This window comes from Larus michahellis, chromosome 1 (genome assembly GCF_964199755.1).
Source record: "Larus michahellis chromosome 1, bLarMic1.1, whole genome shotgun sequence".
Lineage (NCBI taxonomy): Eukaryota > Metazoa > Chordata > Aves > Charadriiformes > Laridae > Larus > Larus michahellis.
Genome location: NC_133896.1, coordinates 117373644 through 117379643, shown reverse-complemented (window position 1 = coordinate 117379643; position 6000 = coordinate 117373644). Strand labels below are relative to the sequence as shown.

Below are 6000 nucleotides of genomic sequence, written 5' to 3'. Positions count from 1 at the left end.
TGAGGTAAAGCAAGAATGGATAGGAGTAAAACAGGAAGGCTAGCATACTGTCCTCCTAAAAAAGATAGTGAGTATCAGTGAGCTTATTTCTCCTTCCTTTTCTTAGTAGAGGAGGGGCAAAGACAGAGGAATGAAACCTGCTAGCCTCAGTGCTATTTAGGTACTGCAGCAGCATTCCTGACACGCCTGAAGCAGAAGTTAACAATTCTTCGTGGAAATTCCCCCTTCATAAGTAAAGATTGTTTGTTCTAAAAATGTAAAAACTCACTCCACATCTTACCAGTTTGTATAAAAAATCTTTACTGAAAGACACGTTGTAGTTGCATTGTAGATGATAGCAAGATCGTCACATGGCAGGAGGTAAGATGGACAAGAACACATGCCAAGGTCAAAGAGGAAGGGTGAGTCTGCAGAAGCTCGGTTTAGGGGGTGTTCTGCTGCAGCTTAAGCTGAGCAACAGGAGGGATGCAAACTCCAGCATGCTGTCCCAGCTGGCAAGCTCGGTCTCAGACCAGTTATGAACCTGGTAAGTAAGACTGAATGAGTTTGTCACCGAAGCATTTTCTTAAGGATTCTTGTTTGAAGGATTGGACAAGGCAGTCTGAGCCAGAAGACAAATTTCTACTTGGTTAAGCTTGGTAAGATCATTTTATCTGGAAAGATAAAATAATCTCTACCCAAAATAGGCTAACTTAGATTTTAAGCTCCTTAGATCCTAAAAACTTAAGTTTTCTCTGCCAAAGTGTGAGAAGAACAGCAAAATCTGTGAGAAAATTACTTGAAGAAACCTAGCAAGCTCATAAAATATTCTGAACTTTTTAAAAACTGCAAATAGTATTTCCCGATTGGTAACTCAAAATTAACTACATGCTTTGCTTATTGTACGTTAAACATCTTTGCCCTTAAACACTTTCTCCTGAAAGGAGGAGCAATGTAGCTGAAGGTTAATCAGACAAGTAAAGAATTTTGTGCATGGAGCGTGTCCTGGAGAATGGCATCCAAATCCTTCTGTGAGTTGGATGAATACTTCCAACACCTGTTGTTCTGCATTCAGGGAGATGAAAAAGAAGACAGAAGTCCTGCAGCCATGGCGGAGAGTAAAAACAGAGAGGTCAGTTCATAAATAAGGCTGTACTCATCTTTCTGAACCTTTTTATGTAATATACTTCTTTGGAGTTTGACTTTGAGCAGTATAATATGGTTTTGAGAACAGGAGCTATAAGAAAAAATGACTGTTCCAATTAGTAGATATTGGTAGCTGTGCTGGATGATTTATAGCTATTAATAGTTCCGTTGGCTACTGACCACTATAATAGACACTACAATTTATAGTAATTTCATATGCCAGGACTTGTGACTGGTCTATAAGTAATCTGTCTTTCTGAGAAAAGCGATGGTCATTTAATTTGTCACATAATAAATTATTTTTCAGCCATGTTTACCAAGAACACTACTCAGATGATATTTCAAAAGCTAAAACATATGTCATAATGATTGCTTGCTTATAATCATCTAGCTTTTTCTCTGTTTCTGGTATCAGATTAAGTTTCTTATCATTGCAAATGGAACAGAACATTTTGGAAACAATTCTGCATTTACAGATGGACAAAAGGTGTTCAAAATATATTACAAAAAAGATGCATTTTCTGTCAGTCTTATAGTAGTTTCTTTTAAACATGCAAAACTGAAAATATCTGATGTACAGTCTACACATTCATTCATATTGAATGTACTATAGTACATAGAGTACTATAGTTCAACATATTATAACCAAAACACCTAATTAAGGTATCAGATATGTTGGCTTTTTCTTCTCTCGCTACTGTTCCTTTTCATAATTTTAGGGAATGAAGTACATGTGGTCACACTGTCTGTCTCTCCCCCACTCTCCTGCTTCTCCTCCTAGTAGTTTTTTGATCAGTTTCTTTCAGATACGTCTGAGGGCTAGGAATCTTAGAGGTAACTTATTTCCTCTATGTTTTATGAGAATAGGTAGCCAGGCAGAGGAAGGAAACCCTTTAGGTGTTCCCTCTGAAAGCTCTGACAAGTGGAAAATCTCTCATTAAAGTCAGAAAACACAGATGGATAAGTGGGTTTTTAAATGTGCCAATAATGAGAAAAGTTTAAATCAGAGCTTGAGTTAGAATCAAGAATCACAAATCTACACAAAGCTGATTTCCATCACATGTGGATGAGAGGTGGGCTTGCCATGTATAAGGCAGGAAAATGAAGAAAAAACTAAATCACAAGTTTAGAGTGAGCAAAGGGATAATTGCTGTGAATACAAGTGTCAAAGTCTATACAAAGAACTCTCAAATATTTTAGCCAGAGACAAAATATGGAAAAACAGACAAAGTCCCAGCAAATAAGTAGTCTCGTTCTATAATGTTACTACTTTAAGTGGTTCAAAACAATTAATGTATCGGTACTACCCAGTGTGCTAAGAAAAATTGGAGACCAGTTGTAAACAGTGTCCAAGCCCAAAGAAATAAAATCACTGATCTTGTGTTCGTTTTCTTCCAAGAATCTCTCACAGTTGCCCAAAAGAACTGTAATGATATCATCAGATATTATAACTGTTTGATACAGAAAGATGTCTCTTTCTGCCTAAGGAGAAAGATCTGTTTCAACAATTGTATAGCATTTGATTTATTCAGCAATTATTTGATTTATTCAACAATTGTATAGTATTTGATTACCTTTAGTAAGATGAGTTCCATATTAATGTTTTCATCAGCTTGGCCTTTACTACTTCTATATTATTACATTTTACCCAACGTCTTGTAAAGTGAGATCATTTAAAGATTTAGAGGTAGGCATAGCAAAGGTAGCAACAAAATGGTTTTAATGATAAAAAATGTGCCAGTCACTGCTTTTTCACTGCAATCATAGCTTCATTAATCTAATTTTTATTAAAAACAAACTTTCAGGATGGGGAGAAAGAAAACAAGAAAAAAACTAACTCTTTTGTATTCTGATGCAATATAAGCCTTAATACATAAAATGAATCAAAGAATCAAAACTTGAGACATTTGTGCAGGTGGATACTTCAAAATACAAATTTATACTTTAGTAGCCTTTAGCATGGAGTTTTTAGTAGCCAAGTTAAAAACTAAGAACTGGATTTTTAAATGTCTTTAGAGAGTGAAAGAAGTCCTGTTGATATTTTTTCAGTAATGTATGATAAAATATTATCCCCTTAATAGAAATCTGAGACAAACATGGATCTATTTATATTTTTATGCCAATAGTTCATATATAAATTTTCTTTAAAAATGGAAAGATTTGGGGATTAAAAGCAGAAATCCTAGCTGAGCACTTAGTTACATTTATAATTTATAAAAACAAGGAATAGGTCTGAAAAAAGCAATTCATGTCAACTTTGAAACAGAAAGTAAACATGCTTAAGAATTAGATGTTGCGTAAGAACATAATCAAAGGGTATATGAAGAACATAATCAAAGGGTATATACAAAGGGTATATGTAATAAGTAGACGGAAGAATGTGAATTGTTATAGATAGAAATGGAAACTGTAACTCAAAAGATTTTCATTATTATCAAAGCAAAGAATTAATCAGGGAGGAAATTAGCACTCTGGAGGATGAGATGGGAGAAGGGATGGCAGAGCATGGTGAAATTTTTGAAATATTATATTATAACTTGCTTAATATAGTTTAAAAGGCTAACAGTAATGGATTAATGGCTGGCAATAGCTTCATGCTTAATTCTGGATATGTGCAGTGAGGCTTATTTTCTCTTCCCATCTCAGTATAGTTGCATTTGTGAGTAAGTTAGATTTGAATCTTGTTAATTATTTTTTAAACTTCAGAAACACAGAGTGGAGATAGGCCCTTTCTACAACTGTGATGCTTATTAAATTTGTATCATGTCTATTTAATGCACATATTTCTTTGACATCCCTAGAGAAAATATTTTAATATTTTGTTGTTAACTTCAGCACACTGTAAAGGAAAGTAAATACAGAGGATTGCAGTGATAAATATTTCCTTGCTTACATTTATTTTTTTACATAGTGTAAACAAACAAATGTTTTTTTTTCTATATAAAAATGCTGAGGTCAGAGAGTAGACTGTCCACTGATTTCAGCTGCCTTTGGTGGACTACTGAAAATATAAGCCAGAGGAAATAATTGAAATAACTGAAATAGCTCTTTTAAAAAATTATTCTTAGTAGTGAGCCAGTAAATGAAGTGTATACTAAGCTATTTAAAACTATGAAGTTTATTTGGAATGCTTTAATTATACATTCAGTTACTTAGATGGGAAATCGCTATTGAAATCACATTTCAGAGAATTAATACTCACATATAACATGGAAATCTCATGTCTCCTTTAAAGATTCCGTTGCTTGTATTCTACATGGACAATGGGAAGGGCAGATAAAATCCTTCTGTACTGTCAGAAATAACAAAGCAGATCTAAGTATGCTAGGATTTCCCTTTTCACAGGCTAGAATTTTAATCAATCTAATATATGTGTAACTAAAGAACTCTTTTTCTGGGTATTTTTTCTTAGCTAATTTTAGAAGTACATCCTCGTTCATCAGCCAGATCAGCCATTTAGTCCTTAAATGGTCCAATCAAATTATAATTAACCTTTCAAATTAAACATGGGACTAATAGAACCTAATTCTCAGGTTTGGCAATACAGTGCGGGACCTGAAAGGATCTGATTGCTTGCAGGTAAATGCAGCGAGGGCTTCAGCCCTGCGCGCTATCATGGCCTCTCTTTTCTCTTGGTAGACGCCTTTCTTGTCGTGAGTAGCTGTGTGTAGAGTCCAGTGTGCAGTGTGGTTCTTCTTCTGCTCCAGCAGTCCTTGACCTTGGCAGCAGACCCACCTGAGGCTTCAGCAGTGCTCCCATTCTGCCTGCCATAGGGAGCTACAGATTCACAGTCAGCAACAAGATGAAGCTTTGCATGGAGGTGCACAGCCTTTAGTGATAGTGCCAGGCTCACTAAAAGAGGGAAAAAGGTGCATTCCATGGGAAGTTTTCCAGGTGTTCTTTTTTTTTGTTTGTTGGGGGTTTTGGCTTTTTGTTTCAGTTTTTATTTACATCTTTATATCCTTTACATTCTTTACATCCTTTACATTCTTTATATACTTTACATCCTTTACATTCTTTATATACTTTACATTCTACAATTGCTTATTACATAAAGCTGTTCCCTTTTTGTTATGATTTTTTTTACTGAAGAAGTGATTGGTTTACATATCAGTATTAAAGTCCTTTTAATATTTGTAGATACTATCGTCTCTTCTGCCTTTCAGCTAAAATATTTATTCAGAAACTTCACTCATAAATAGTGATTATTCCACTTCCCAGGCAATTTTAATAGCTCTTTTCTGAGACATTGAACACAGCATGCTAACAGGAACACCAGAAGTATGGATAGAGGACATATGCTCCACTCTGTGATACATCTACTCTAATGCCTCCCATTTAGTAACTTCTTTGCATTCCTACACAGCAATCTCTCCAAACTAACTGTCCTCCAAGAAAACACCACCACCAAACAACCCCCCTCTCCCCCACCTTTCCTCTTATGTCTATAGAGACCTGATACTCTTCTCTAACTATTAAAGAAAGCATACGGGTATTATATGAAACTTTTCATTGAATGTACCAAATTCATGTACCCTTCAGCCCTTCAATTTTAGGTTTTGGAAGTCGTTGTCCCTTTTGCTGTGCTTTTACTGTATAGGGTTTAGCAAAGGAACTAGCTGTGGTTTGGTCACTGACAAAATCATTGGACAGCCTCTGTGCTTTAAGTGAAATATAGCTGGTTTAATTTAATACGCTATTAATACATATTTAACTGTCTTTGGTCTACTATTCAAACCATAAAAAGCCCCAAACAATCCACCAAGTCAAAATTACCAAAAAATATTTATTTTTGCTTCAGTTATATATACAAATGAGCAAGCAAAACATGAATGGTGGGGTCTGTGGGTCCATCCACATGTTTTATGTAGCATG

General features: G+C 35.1%; 1 long non-coding RNA gene across 4 annotated transcripts in view; it reads left to right on the top strand.

Moving 5' to 3' along the window:
* The first annotated feature begins 399 nt into the window (after window positions 1-399).
* LOC141737866 (uncharacterized) overlaps window positions 400-6000 on the top strand; it is a 46018-nt gene continuing 40417 nt past the window's right edge. For 2 of the 4 annotated variants that reach the window (XR_012585260.1, XR_012585258.1), the window contains exons 1-2: window positions 400-526; window positions 1055-1111. This is a non-coding gene — a long non-coding RNA (uncharacterized LOC141737866). Of the gene's footprint in view, window positions 527-923; window positions 1112-6000 lie in introns of all 4 variants that reach the window. The other 2 variants (XR_012585259.1, XR_012585261.1) reach the window with 2 other exon arrangements.